The sequence below is a fragment of the Erythrolamprus reginae genome, chromosome 12, assembly GCF_031021105.1.
Source record: "Erythrolamprus reginae isolate rEryReg1 chromosome 12, rEryReg1.hap1, whole genome shotgun sequence".
Lineage (NCBI taxonomy): Eukaryota > Metazoa > Chordata > Lepidosauria > Squamata > Dipsadidae > Erythrolamprus > Erythrolamprus reginae.
Genome location: NC_091961.1, coordinates 17764221 through 17778377, shown reverse-complemented (window position 1 = coordinate 17778377; position 14157 = coordinate 17764221). Strand labels below are relative to the sequence as shown.

Sequence of the window (14157 nt, the reverse complement as noted above, 5' to 3'; positions counted from 1 at the left end):
CATATGAAAAGAAATCGTGATCTTCAACGTCTTCCTCGTTTTCTGACCCTGCGGCTTTCTTTTGAAGGTGGTGTAGCTCTGTCTGGAGGTATTGGTACAGGAAGTTCAGGGCAGTGTGGTACTGGGGCAATAGATGAAGGAATGTCAGGATACATTACAGGCAGTGCATTTTTGCCAGTGCGACGTTTGGAAGGGTCCATCATGCAGAAGTAGCAATTTGTTGTGTGATCAGTCAGTACAGGCCAAATTCTTGGGATAGCAAAATGCATGGCTGTCTTCTCTCTCCTGTACCAACCTATAAGCAAATAAAATAAAATTTGGATTGAGAATTTGATTTAGGCCGATTTCACACTAATGACTAGTGATATTTACAATATTAACACAGTTAATCTGCTATTTAAGAGAGTAGCATTTATCCACTTACCTTCAAGAGTTTTCTTGCAGTGCTCACATGTGAAATGAGGAGCCCATGGTTTGTCTTGGTCACCAACAGGCATGCCAAAGTATGCTTTGTAGGCCTCACACATCTTAGCAGATGCTTCCACAGAGTACTTTTTCGCTTTTGTCTTTATAAACTGGCCGCATATGTGTTCTGCCGGCATGTCCCAAACACCCGTAATTACAGGGTAATTAGTCCAAAAAGACACACACCACATGATAGAAGAAAAACCAAAAGTCTTTATCAACAGAAAAGCAGAAAAAACTCCCTTTTTAAATGTCAAAGGGATTTTCTGGTACACACAAGGCACAGGTTAAATACAACCCAATTTCTCACCCAGTAACTGGGAGCTTGAGTCCAATTCCAAAGTCCAGAAAGTCCACACACAGTCTTGAACAGGGAAACAGCAAAACCATGATCTTGACAAAACTATGAATCAGATAAACTTCCACAAGGCTAAACCAGCACGCTGCTCTTTTTATCTGTAGCACTAATTACAGCAGCCCCACCCAGCCACAGGTGGCCTCACTTATCTCCTGTAATAATCCTTCAGTTGTTCTCTCCTATGCATCATTCTATGCATGCGTGGGTCCGTCATACGTTCTTGTTCAGAATCCAGGGATGATAAGGATGATTGATCTCCTCCTGGGCTGGCTGCCAAACTCCCCTCTTCCCTGCTACTCATGCTTCCTTCGTCAGAGGAGCCTTCATCAGGAGATTCTATTGGGAGCAAAACAGGCCTGTTGCGTGTGGATGTTTCCCCCACGCCCACCTCCACATTCCTTGGGGCAGGAGCTGGGCCAGAGCCAACCACAACAATATGTAGCAAAATGTGTCTGCTGGATGTATGCAACTTCTGGATGTATGCAACTTCTGGATGTATGCAACTTCTGGATGTATGCAACTTCTTAAATTGACTAAGTTGCTGTATACTGTAAGGAAAAAGGATGTCGCTCCAAATTTGATAAAAATGGTGTTTATTCTATGCAGTATTAAAGTACAAGAGTGTACTGAGGATTCAGCAGAGCAACATTGATCACCCGGTACCAGACTAACACACAATATATACATTTACATTCCTAAGCTCTTCCTGTAATGGGTATGGGGTGAAGTATGAATACTGTCGTTATCAGAATCTTAACAGATATTGAATCCACACCTGTCTGTCTAGGTCAATTCCCCTTTGTCTGTGATGGCCATTGCCCACTTACTATGCAATCCCAATCAATTAGATCCTGTCTCTCCGTCTCTCAGGAAGGGCTATAGTGGCCCTATATAACTGTAGTTATACAGCTACCTACAATTCTGTACAGTCTCAGAAAGTTCTAGATAAGTCTGGACAGTTCTAGAAACTTCTTGATAGTTCTCACAATTTCAGAAGCTTATCCTTAAAAATAGATCAATTTCAAAATATCATTGTGCTGACCACAAAAGCAAAGTTTACAGGGAATAACAACTTTTTTCTATTCATTAAAGGTACAAACAATCAGGAAAACACACTTAACAATTGGGAACAATTTTTTTTAAAAAATTGTTTCATTTGTGTATACAGTTGCACGAAGACCAGGTTAGGGACAATTTATCATGGGAAAAACTGCACATAGTTCTTGACTTACCACAATTGAGTCCAAAATTTGTTGCTAAGTGAGACATTTGTTAAGTGAGTTATGCAACCTTTATTGCCAGAGTTGGTAAGTGAATCACTGCAGATTTTAAGTTAGTCACACAATTGTTAAGTGATTCTGGTTTCCCCACTGACTCAAAGACCATTGTAAATACAGTATGAATTAGCTGCCAATTCTCTGAATTTTGATCACAGAACCAAAGGGATGCTGCAATGATCATCAATGTGAAAAACAGTCATAACTTACTTTTTTCACTGCTATTGTAACTTCAGTCACTAAATGGACTATTGTAAGTTCAGAGCTACCTTTATCTTATGTGTTTGCTAGGAGTTGAAAACGGGATGGTTCATAATCAACCAGGTCGGCATTTCAGCAGTTGTAATGGAGTGTGCTCCCGGAGCTTGTCCCAGCTTCTACCACTCTAGCAGTTCAAAAGCATGTAAAAAATGCAAGTAGAAAAAATAGGGACCATCTTTGGAGGCAAGGTAAGAGCCTTCGGCATTGAGTTGTGCCGGCCACATGACCAATGCTGGCTCTTTGGCTTTGAAATGTGTTGTGGTTAGCTCTGGCCCAGCTCCTGCCCCAAGGACTGTGGATGTGGGGGAGACATCCACATGCTGCAGGCCTGTTTAGCCCCCGGTGGAATCTGATGATGAAGGCTCCTCTGACCAAGAAGACATGAGTGACAGGGAGGAGGAGAGTGTGGCAGACAGCTCAGAAGGAGATCAATTATCTAGCTCCTCCTTGGATTCAGAACAAGAGTTAATGATACAGCCACGCATGTGGAGAGCGATGCATAGGCAGCAACAACTGAGAGATTATTATCAAAGAAAATGAGGCCACCTGTGGTTGGGTGGGGCTGTGGTCATTAGTGAGGCTGCTATAAATAGCAGCCTGTGGGTTTGGCCATTGAGGAGGATTATCTGATTGTTGTGTTTTGTGCCTGCTTTGCTGCGTTTGACCTTTTATGTGCTGATTTTTCCCCGCTTTGAAACTAAACCAGAGCAAAGTCTTCGGAGAGGGGCGGCATACAAATCTAAGTAATAAAATAAATAAAAATAAATAAAATAAAAGTGTGTTTCACTTTGTGAAAGAAGGACTGTGAATTGCCTCACAGCTACAAGCTAAGTATCACAGAACTGATAAGGGACTTGTACCAATTACCAGTTTGTTTGGAGATGAGTGCTCTTGGCTATACCAAAAGAGGGCTCAGTTTAAGTGAATTTTCATTATAAAGAACATTGTTTTGAATTTTCAAACGTGTGTGTGTCTGAAATTTGTACCTGTGAATTTCAGGGAGGAGTCTACCAGAGAGCCCGACAGAACAAAATAGAGATGAGCATCACCCCCTACAGTCAGGAATGACTAGCACATATGTGCAAGGGGAACCTTTACCTTTATCATATGATCAAAATTACATGTGGAAACTGCATTTTGTGCAGAATGCAGCCGCCCGAGCAGTCATGGGCTTGCCCAGACACATACTTACCTCTCCAACACTCCACGATCTACACTGGTTGCCCACTGATTTCCAGGCTCAATTCAAAGTGTTGGTTATGACCTATAAAGCCGTACATGGCATCGGGCCAGAAAACCTGCGGGACCACCTTCTACCGCATGAATCCAGCAACTGATCGGGTCCCACAAAGTCGGCCTTCTCTAGGTTCCATCAACTAGACAATGTCATTTGGTGGGACCTAGGGGGAGAGCTTTCCCTGCTGCCAGGCTTGGGGCTATTAGATTCTTGCCTCCTGGCCAATGAATGTGTTGAGAAAATGCTGAGTGAATGGTATGATTGTTTTTTATGGGTTTTTTTTTGGGGGGGGGGTTAGACTTTAAATTAATTAATTGGATCTAAGATACTGTATATTGTTTATTATATGTTGTAAGCTGCCCCGGGTCCTTGGAGAGAGGCAGCATAAAAGTCCAATAAATAAATAAAATTCAAATGTTTGTCAACTGGTTCAAATTTATGGTGGTTGCGTTGTTCCAGGTTACGTTTTGGGAGCTTCTGTGAGCTTCTGACAAGCAAAGTCAATGGGAAAGCTAGATTCACTTAAGGACTGTGATACTAAAGTAACAACTGCAGTGGTTCACTTAACAGCTGTAGTAAGAATGGTCATAAATTGGGGCAAAGTTCACTTAATAAATGTCTCACTTAACAACCAAATTTTGGGCACGATTGTTGTTTTAAGTGGAGGACTACTTGTATTCATCGTTGGGTACTCTGTTGTTCTTATAACTTTCTTGTGCTGATTAAATTCATCCCCTCAAGATACTTGTCTGAGATACTCCTTCCATAGCATTCATTTGGCCGTGGTGTAATTCCTTTTCCAGCAGCCCAGATGAGGCTAGAGTCACAAAGAAAGGCAGTAGCAGGGAGGATTAAGCAAACCGGGGAAGGGGGGGTAGTGTCTTGGGTGGGTTTTTTTCCCCCTCTAGTCCTGGAATTCTCACTGTATAATCTGGAATGAGTCTTTCCTTTCACTCATGTGTACAGTATTTTTTTCAGAGGTAGACTCAGAAAAATACCCTTTCTGGTATTTAACATCAAGAAGAAGAGCAGTTGTGTTTGGAAGAAATTTAATCAGTATATTTTTCTTGGATTTCCTATAACTGTAAAGGTTTTGGGGTTCAGTTATTTGTAAATCCAATTCTATGCAACAGGAATCTTTAGAAGTACAGTACCTTTAAACATTCTGAACATGCACAATTCCAGGAATGTCCATGCTAAGAATGTTTTAAAATCATAATTTAAATTTTCTGTAGCTGTAGACTTATTCATCAAGAGTAGTGATGTAGATTTCCTTTGATGCTTCTTCTAACTCTGATTCAAATAGAGTCAGTAGTATCAAGTAGTATTGCACTGTATCACATAAATTTATCTTTAATATTATGGTGTGAGAATTAGTAGCTAGGAAATCTGTCCAGTCCCTGTGGGCTTTTCACCAGATTTTTAGCATAATTCTAATGCAAAAGCTCCCCTCTTTATTATGAATAGTGCATGTCTTCCTTTTTGTGACTAAAGACAAAAGTGAACAGTTCTAGACTTGCTTCAAGGCCTGATTTTAACATTTCCAAAGAAGGCAGCTATTTTAGTAGGTCACTGTAGTAGAAAAGACATTTATGATGCCTTATAGCTAATGCATTTTCAGCTCAAATAGGTGATGCAATATTCTGTCAGGGGGGGAAATTGTTTGTACATAGTTTAGGATGAATGGAAAAGGGAAACGGAACAGGCAGAACTGTTATATGGAGCAGGAGACACATACAATTGTTATGTAATAGTAAGAAACCAGCTATAGATGAGAACTGTTGGGGCACAAATGAATGGAGCTGGACCTGGAGACAAGGCTCCTCTTTTCTCTGCTTGGCCTCTGTTCCATCCCGGGCCGACGCAGCTTGAAAACAAAGAAGGAATCCACGCATTGATATTTCAAAACAGTCTTTTTATATATAAAGTCTCATTTTTACAAGCTAAAGTCATGCATGTGAGATAATCTTAGCAATTTCTCAGTGAGGGTAATTAAGATATAACAGTTTTGCAGCGAGGCTGTTGCTAAAGATCAAAGCTGCTCGCAATCCTTTATGAGATAAGGAGTCTCCAGTTTCACATACTGTTACAGCTTCCCAGCATCTCAGCAGAAAGGACACTTTTTCTCAAAGGATTTTAGCAGGAAAATAACAGTTGTCTAGTGTAACCCAGTGAGACCTCAACCATCATCCGATTCCATTGCAAAATGCTGTAACTCCATCCTGAATCATCCATACACCACCCTTAAATACCTATAGGAAGTGGTCAACAATTCCCTAGAGTTAACAAACTACAGATGACTTCCTTTTTCCATACAAGTATTCTCGTCTTTTTGTTAATCTTCTAAAACGGGCATCTAGCAAAGGCTCCAGATCTTCCTCCTCCTCCTCTAGATCAGACTCTACTGTCATTGGCATCTCTGCCACCTCTGGTGGTCCTTCGGGTTCATCCAGGTCTATTTCTCTCTCACTCTCTGCATCACCTGGCAACATCACTGGCCCATGGTACCAAGATGGGCTTGGCTCTTCCAACTCAGAATCTATCATTACCAGAGTTGGATGAGGAGCACTCACAACAGCCTCTTGCTAGTGCAATCTTCCTCGTGTGCTGCTTAAAAGCAAGTATCTTACAATTGGTTATTTGGGACTGAAGATGCGCAATATTTACCTTTATTGAAAACCTCTAATGGAGCACGTCCTTTAACGGGAGAATAGAAAGGACAATACAATACAGGGCGGTACTGAATCAGTAGCTATGGAATTAAGCAGCGATAGGTTTGCTGAGAGAGTCTCACGTGAGAAAGAGAATTGCAAAAACTTGCGCAACGCTATTGTCTCTTTTCAGTGCCCCTTTGTCTTCTCCCTAAAATTATCACACCACTGATTTCTTTTTGCAGCTAGAGCCTTCCTATGCATCTTCTGCCATTGTTCCTTTTTATATATTACTCAGAGCAGAACATGCCAGGAAATCTGCTACATTTACAAATTTCAGCCAAAAAAGAAACACAGGTAACTGGGCAAATTGTTTTGCAAATGCAAAAACACTGCTTAAGAAAGGAGTCCGTCTGCCTGTCTATTAATTCTAGATGATTTCTTACCTTATTTCATATATCGTGAAATATGTAATATCTCTGTTGGAGGTCCATATGGTTTATAAAGATATTTGTCTTATAACATTTAAGTTCATTTTGATTTTATTCGTACTTCTGCAGATGTGGAACATATAATACGTTGGCATTTTCTGTAGGTCCCCTATAAACTTCCCACAAACACATTCTTTTGAGTACTCACGTGTGGCTTATGTTAGGAGTCAGGACTCTGTCCATAATTGTTGGGTTGGTAATATGACAAACCAACAATATATGTTATAACTGAGCTATGTCTATTTGCTGTAGTATTGCAAACTGCCTCATGGGGGAGCTAAAGTTCATAGCTTATTTCTCTGAGTCACCCTCTCTGTTTTTCTTTGTCTGGGTGCTCATTTTTAATGGGTACTCACTGTTTGTTATGCTCTGCAATGTCTCTGCAATCTCTCTGTATTGTAGTTATGTATTATAACTAAAATATGTTTAGGCTTGATATCTTTGTCTACTGATTATGACAAAGACAACTGGTAAGAAAGACTATGTACTTGTTATTCTGACATTATGTGTATGACTTTAGACTGTTTGTTAAAATATGTTATTTCTCAAAGTAACTTTAATTCAAGTTAGTATATCTGTGTAAGTAGTTATTCAGAACTAATCTCAATCTAAATGTTTTGGTGTGTGCACAATCTTAGTAAACAAGGATTACTCTGCTCATACATTAACAGCTTGCACATATTTTTTTCAAGCTAATGAGCTAACCTTTTCCTGGGCCAGGGCAGAACGTTGTTGGGCAATCTTCTCTCTGCCCTTCTCTCTAAAGGTTGCGTAGCTGAGTTGGAGAGAAATCAACGAGCTGTGAGACTTTATGTGTTAATGGATTTTCACTTGGATCAGTTTCATTCCAGTTATTTGCAGATCACCAGCTGCTCTTTCATCATCATCATCATTCTTTCTGTGACCAGTTTCTTCTGGTAAATCGTCAAGGAAATGCCAAAAAGGGAACAGGCACATGACTCTGAATTGGAACCCAGGCTCATCTAATCTTACTATCCTATTCATTCATTTATCTATTTATTTAATCAATACTTGGTACTGTATTGGAAAGGAAATTTATGCCAGGAACTTAGGTCAACTTAGGTCACACAAATAGAGTACAGTACATCCAAAGTAATAGGTTGGATGGACTCATTCATTGACTCAGCCTTTCTCCCATTTGCTTTTTCTCGAGGAACAGACACAGAGTTGCTCATAATAATAAATTACAATAAAATGTTTTTTAAAAAAACAAAGAAAAAAAAGGCAACAAGCATGATAAAGGAGGATTCTCACTCCCTCTGTAAAAATCTGGGTGAAGGACCAAGTCTTCACAGCTCTTCTAAACAAATTCGGAGGCTAACAAGTAGGGAAGGGAAGGAAGGGGAGGGGAAGGGAAGGGAAAAGAAATGAAGGGAAAAGAAAGGAAGGGGAAGGGAAGAGATGGAAAGGAAGGGAAAAGAAAGGAAGGGAAGGGAAAAGAAGGAAAGGAAAGGAAGGGAAGGGAAGGGTTGTCAGGAAGAAACTTGCCAGTGAGAAGGTATACTTCAAGGGTCAATGTCACTGAGAGACGACATGGTATAAATGAAGAAACCTGAGGGTGCCAACCCTGCAGGATCAAAACTGCCAGAAAAATGTTATGGGAAGGCAAAAGGTACCTCAAATAATGAGGTTTCATGTCATCTCCTTTGTTGTTAATGGAACCAGACTGATATGTTAAACCAGGAGTGTCCAACCTTGGCAACTTTAACATGCTGACCGGGGAATTCTGGGAATTGAAAGTCCACAGGTCGTAAAGTAACCAAGGTTGGATATCCCTTCATTAAGCCACAAAAAAGTAATTGTGGGCTTATAGCATGCTACAGCATTTGAACAGTATAGTTTAATAATCTGAATTTAAGGTTTGATGTGTCTATGCATATCTTCAGATAATTAAGCTAGTATTAATATTAAGCCCAGAAATAGAAATGTCCTTTTCCTAGGAAACCGGAGCCCTGGTTATATTAACAAGTGTAAACATAATGATTGCCTGCAATCAACCTTGCGAGGTGAGCCAAAAGGAGATTGTGTTTGCTCAGAGTTTAAGCAAGAATAAAGATGTTATTGGAAATGTACATTTTCAAATGGAGAATAAAAATAAAAGCGAAAGAATACCCAGTTAGATTTCTCTGCAGAATAGTTGCTATGACAACATCAGGAGACTTACAAATACTTAAATTATGATTCAAAATGAACAGATTTTCTTCTAAATAAATCGCCACCAATTGTTGTTCCTTCCTTCCTTTGCGAGTCTACAGATGGCAGAAGTACTTATTATTTATTCTTTTGTCTCTTTCTTGTTTCTCCATTTATGTGATCTAACAGAGTAACATTTTCTTCTGAATTTCATTCACTCAGAACCTTGCAGAAGTTTTCTTGAAACTCATATCTAGTTCTTTTCTTATCACTGTTATGTCCTATGGCTGGGATGTTGCCCATTGGTTAAATCAGCCTTTTGTTGACTGATTTGGACTGCTTAACAATCACAATTCACTAAAGCATACTTTGCAGCTATCAATCTCCTATGAATTTCAGTCATCTTGAGCAGTGTTTTTCAACCAGTGTGCCGTGGCACACTAGTGTGCCGCGAGACATGGTCAGGTGTGCCGCGAAGCTCAGAGAGAAAGAAAACAAGAGAGAGAGAAATAAAAAGAGAAAGCAAGCAAGAGAGAGAGAAAACAAGAGAGAAAGAAAGCAAGAGAGAGAGAGAGAAAGAAAAAGAGAGAGAAAGCAAGCAAGAGAGAAAGAAAACAAGAGAGGAAGCAAGAGAAAGAAAGCAAGAGAGAGAAAGAGAGGGAGGGAAGGTGGGAGAAAGACAGAGGGAGGTAGTGAGGGAGAGAGAAAGAGCAAAAAAGAGGAAAGAAGGAAGAAAGAAAGGGATGGAGAGAAAAAAGAGGGAGAGAGAGAAATACAGCGAAAGGAAGAGAGAATTTTTTTGTCCAAGCTTTTTTTAGCCGCCCCCCCCCCTCAATGTGCCCCATGGTTTTGTAAATGTAAAAAATGTGCCGCGGCTCAAAAAAGGTTGAAAATCACTGATCTTGAGGATACCAGTTCAAACTTTCTAACAGTCATTTTTAATCCTTTCATTCCCAACTGAACTTGTCAATTCATTTCTCTGCATCAACTGCTCCAAAATAACACCATCACCAACCCACTTTCATTCTGACCTTTACATATTTCTCCTTTCTCTTCATTTCTCTATCTTCCATTTCACTTCTACATTCATTTCTTCTTCTTATGTTCTAATCACAATCTTCCATATGCCATGGCTGTCGTCAGATAGGCTCATATCAGATATTTACCTGTGCTGCCCATGATATCTCCCCCTCCCCCAGATCAGATTTACAGAGTTGGAAGGGACCTTGCAGGTCATCTAGTCCTGTGGTGGCCAACTAGTGGTCCATGAGAAAATGTTGGTGGTCTGCAGAAAAATTATTTGCATTTTTATATTGCACTAAATCAGGGTCCCCAAACTTAGCAACTTCAAGACTTGTGGACTTCAACTCTCAGCCAGCATAGTCCACAAGTCTTAAAGTTGCCAAGTTTAAAGACCTCTGCACTAAATACTATTTATCTTTTTAAAAAATCATATTAGTGGTCTACAGGATTTAATACTATGAATTTAGTAGTCTCTGAATTCCAAAAGGTTGGTGAGACCTGATCTAGTCCAACCTCTTACAACCTCCTGATTGTGAGGGAAGAGCTCCACCTCTAAGCCACAGCAGCTGGTTTTATGAATGTACAGTAGTCCCTCACCTATCGCTGGTGTTACATTCCAGACCCGGCCGCGATAGGTGAAATCCGTGATGGGGAATTTATCGACTGATAGTACTTATTTAAGTATTTATATCGTAATTGTTTGGTAAGTTTTCATTGTTTTAAGTGTTTATAAACCTTTCCCACACAGTATTTATTTTAGATACAGTATTTAAGTACAGTATTTACAATTTTAGATATATATTTTTTGAAAAACCTGCCGATCGAGTTCGGCGGGCTGTTTAAATCTGCCGATCGACTTCCTCAGAAACCCGCGAACCAGCGAAGATCCGCGAATGATTTTTCTCATTAATATTTCTTGAAAACCCGCGATGAAGTGAAGCCGCAGTAGGTGAAGCGCGGTATAGCGAGGGACTACTGTACTGTAGCTTCCTTCTTTTATTGTAACCCTTTTCAATGAACAATCTTGTTTTCCGCTTCATAATTTATACAAAAAGTATTTTCTAATGTATTTTCTCCATATACAAACCTGGCCAAATTCACATTAAAATTAAGTTGGGGAAGGTTGTGGAAGAAAGGAGTCATCTGTATTATGGCAATGGAACAAACTATGTACAGACTTAGAATTTCCTTTCTTGTACAGGATCCAAAGAGAAGTGGGTAGTTCTTTTTTGGACAGATTTCTCTTCCTCTTTTGAATTCCTGCCATTTCCTCAGTGGCATGAACAGTATATGTTTTTTCAGTGTCTAGCACTCACCTGCCAGAGTCACCTGCCAGAGACAAGCCATTGCCGTATGCTTTGAAATTGTGTCTCGGTTTGTTTGATTTGCTCAGAAATATCCAGGCAGTATGAGCTGAAGCAGGAAGACTCAGAATGTAAAACGCAAAATCTAATTTTCCTGACTGGAAATCTTGCACTTGATAAGCAGTATTTGCTTAGAACTGGCATGAGAAATCACAGAAGACTTTGTGATTTGCAAAACTGGATATTGTGGGGAAAGGGAAGGTAATGCAGAGTACAGTCCTCACACCACACATACACACGTACCGTAGTTTCCACAATGTGCTTGTGATAAGATGGATTTGAAAGGCCTGTTCAATAACACCACCACATAGCCCTGGGCAGCAAAAGGAACATTCAATCTCATCTGAGTGTTTTGGGTCTAGTAGGAATTTCAGTTTCCCACAATGCCCCAATTTAACCTTAGTTCAAGCCATTGTGGGAATTTTATACAATGGTTCAAACAGATTCTGTGATGCTCAGGCCATTAGACTGTTGTAGAGTTTATTTATTTATTATTATTTATTTATTATTTGGATTTGTATGCCGCCCCTCTCCGAAAACTCGGGGCGGCTCACAACAAGTGAAAAGACAATCCAATACATAATCCAATTAATTAAAATATTATAAATTTAAGAAAAACCCCTATACTAACATACACACACACAAGCATACCATATATAAATTCAAAGTGCCCAGGGGAAGATGTTTAGTTTCCCCATGCCTGACGGCAAAGGTGGGTTTTGAGGAGTTTACGGAAGGCAGGAAGAGTAGGGGCAGTTCTGATCTCCGGGGGGAGTTGGTTCCAGAGAGCCGGTGCCGCCACAGAGAAGGCTCTCCCCCTGGGGCCCGCCAACCGACATTGTTTAGTTGACGGGACCCGGAGGAGGCCCACTCTGTGGGACCTAATCGGTCGCTGGGATTCGTGCGGCAGAAGGCGGTCTCGGAGATATTCTGGTCCAGTGCCATGAAGGGCTTTAAAGGTCATAACCAACACTTTGAATTGTGACCGGAAACTGATCGGCAGCCAATGCAGACTGCGGAGTGATGGTGAAACATGGGCATACCTGGGTAAGCCCATGACTGCTCTCGCAGCTGCATTCTGCACGATCTGAAGTTTCCGAACACTTTTCAAAGGTAGCCCCATGTAGAGAGCATTACAGTAGTCGAACCTCGAGGTGATGAGGGCATGAGTGACTGTGAGCAATGAGTCCCGGTCCAGGTAGGGCCGCAACTGGTGCACCAGGCGAACCTGGGCAAACGCCCCCCTCGCCACAGCTGAAAGATGGTTCTCTAATGTGAGCTGTGGATCGAGGAGGACGCCCAAGTTGCGGACCCTCTCTGAGGGGGTCAATAATTCCCCCCCCAGGGTAATGGACGGACAGATGGAATTGTCCTTGGGAGGCAAAACCCACAGCCACTCCGTCTTATCCGGGTTGAGCTTGAGTCTGTTGACACCCATCCAGGCCCCAACAGCCTCCAGGCACCGGCACATCACTTCCACCGCTTCGTTGACTGGGCATGGGGTGGAGATGTAAAGCTGGGTATCATCGGCATATTGATGATACCTCACCCCATGTCCTTGGATGATCTGACCCAGATGTTTCATGTAGATGTTAAATCTACATTTCATGTAGATGTTAATGATACCTCACCCCATGTCCTTGGATGATCTGACCCAGATGTTTCATGTAGATGTTAAATCTACATTTCATGTAGATGTTAAATAGCAAGAGGGAGAGGACCGACCCCTGAGGTACCCCACAAGGGAGAGACCTCGGAGTCGACCTCTGACCCCCCACTAACACCGACTGCGACCGGCCAGAGAGGTAGGAGGAGAACCACTGAAGCACAGTGCCTCCCACCCCCAACCCCTCCAACCGGTGCAGAAGGATACCATGGTCGATGGTATCGAAAGCCGCTGAGAGATCGAGTAGCACCAGGACAGAGGATAAACCCCTGTCCCGGGCCCGCCAGAGATCATCCATCAACGCGACCGAAGCGGTTTCTGTGCTGTAACCGGGCCTGAAGCCCGACTGCTGGGGACCTAGATAATCGGCTTCTTCCAAGGACCGCTGCAGCTGGAGTGCCACCACCTTCTCGACAACCTTCCCCATGAAGGGAAGGTTGGAGACTGGACGATAGTTGTTGAGTACGGCTGGGTCCAGGGAAGGCTTCTTGAGGAGGGGGCGCACAAGCGCTTCTTTATAGAGTGGTGGAAAAACTCCCCTCCCCAAGGAAGCGTTGGTAATCTCCTGGGCCCAGCTCCGTGTCACCTCCCTGCTGGCCGAGACCAACCAGGAGGGACACGGATCCAGTAGACAGGTGGCGGAACTCACAGCTCCAATGGCCTTGTCCACTTCATCAGGTGTCACCAGATCAAACTCTCCCCAGACAGGTGGACAAGTACGTGCCCCAGTCACCTCGACTGACTCATTGTCAGTCGACTCTGTTTTACAATTGGAGTCGAGGTTGGCCCGGATCTGAGCGACTTTATCAGCGAAAAACGTGTTAAACTCCTCGGCACTACTCTGCAAGGGCTCCCCAACTCCCCCCTGGTTAAGAAGGGAGCGGGTCACCCTAAACAGAGCGGCCGGGCGGGATTCCGCTGATGCAATCAAGGCGGCATGCTACGCGCATCTTGCCACCTTGAGCGCCACTTTGTAAGTCTTAATGAAGGCTCTTACAAGTGTTCGATCAGATTCAGACCTGCTCTTCCTCCATCGCTTCTCTAGACGTCTCTTTTGGCGTTTCAACTCCCGGAGCTCCTCGTTGAACCATGGGGCTCTACGGGGTCTAGCGCCACGGAGAGGTCGCAAAGGCGCAATCCAGTCGAGAGCCTCCGCAGCAGCCGTATTCCAGGACTCCGCAAGAGACTCCGCCGAACTGTGGATGAGTGC

General features: G+C 42.3%; 1 protein-coding gene across 4 annotated transcripts in view; it reads right to left on the bottom strand.

Annotated features, from left to right (window-relative positions):
* Positions 1 to 14157, bottom strand: part of GCK (glucokinase) — a 72239-nt gene that overhangs the window by 34766 nt on the left and 23316 nt on the right. Inside the window, exon 1 of one of the 4 annotated variants that reach the window (XM_070765516.1) lies at positions 6889 to 6942. The exons of the other annotated variants lie outside the window; for them this stretch is intronic. The gene's annotated coding sequence lies outside the window, so the exon portion shown is untranslated. Of the gene's footprint in view, positions 1 to 6888; positions 6943 to 14157 lie in introns of those variants that run through there. 4 annotated transcript variants of the gene reach the window in all.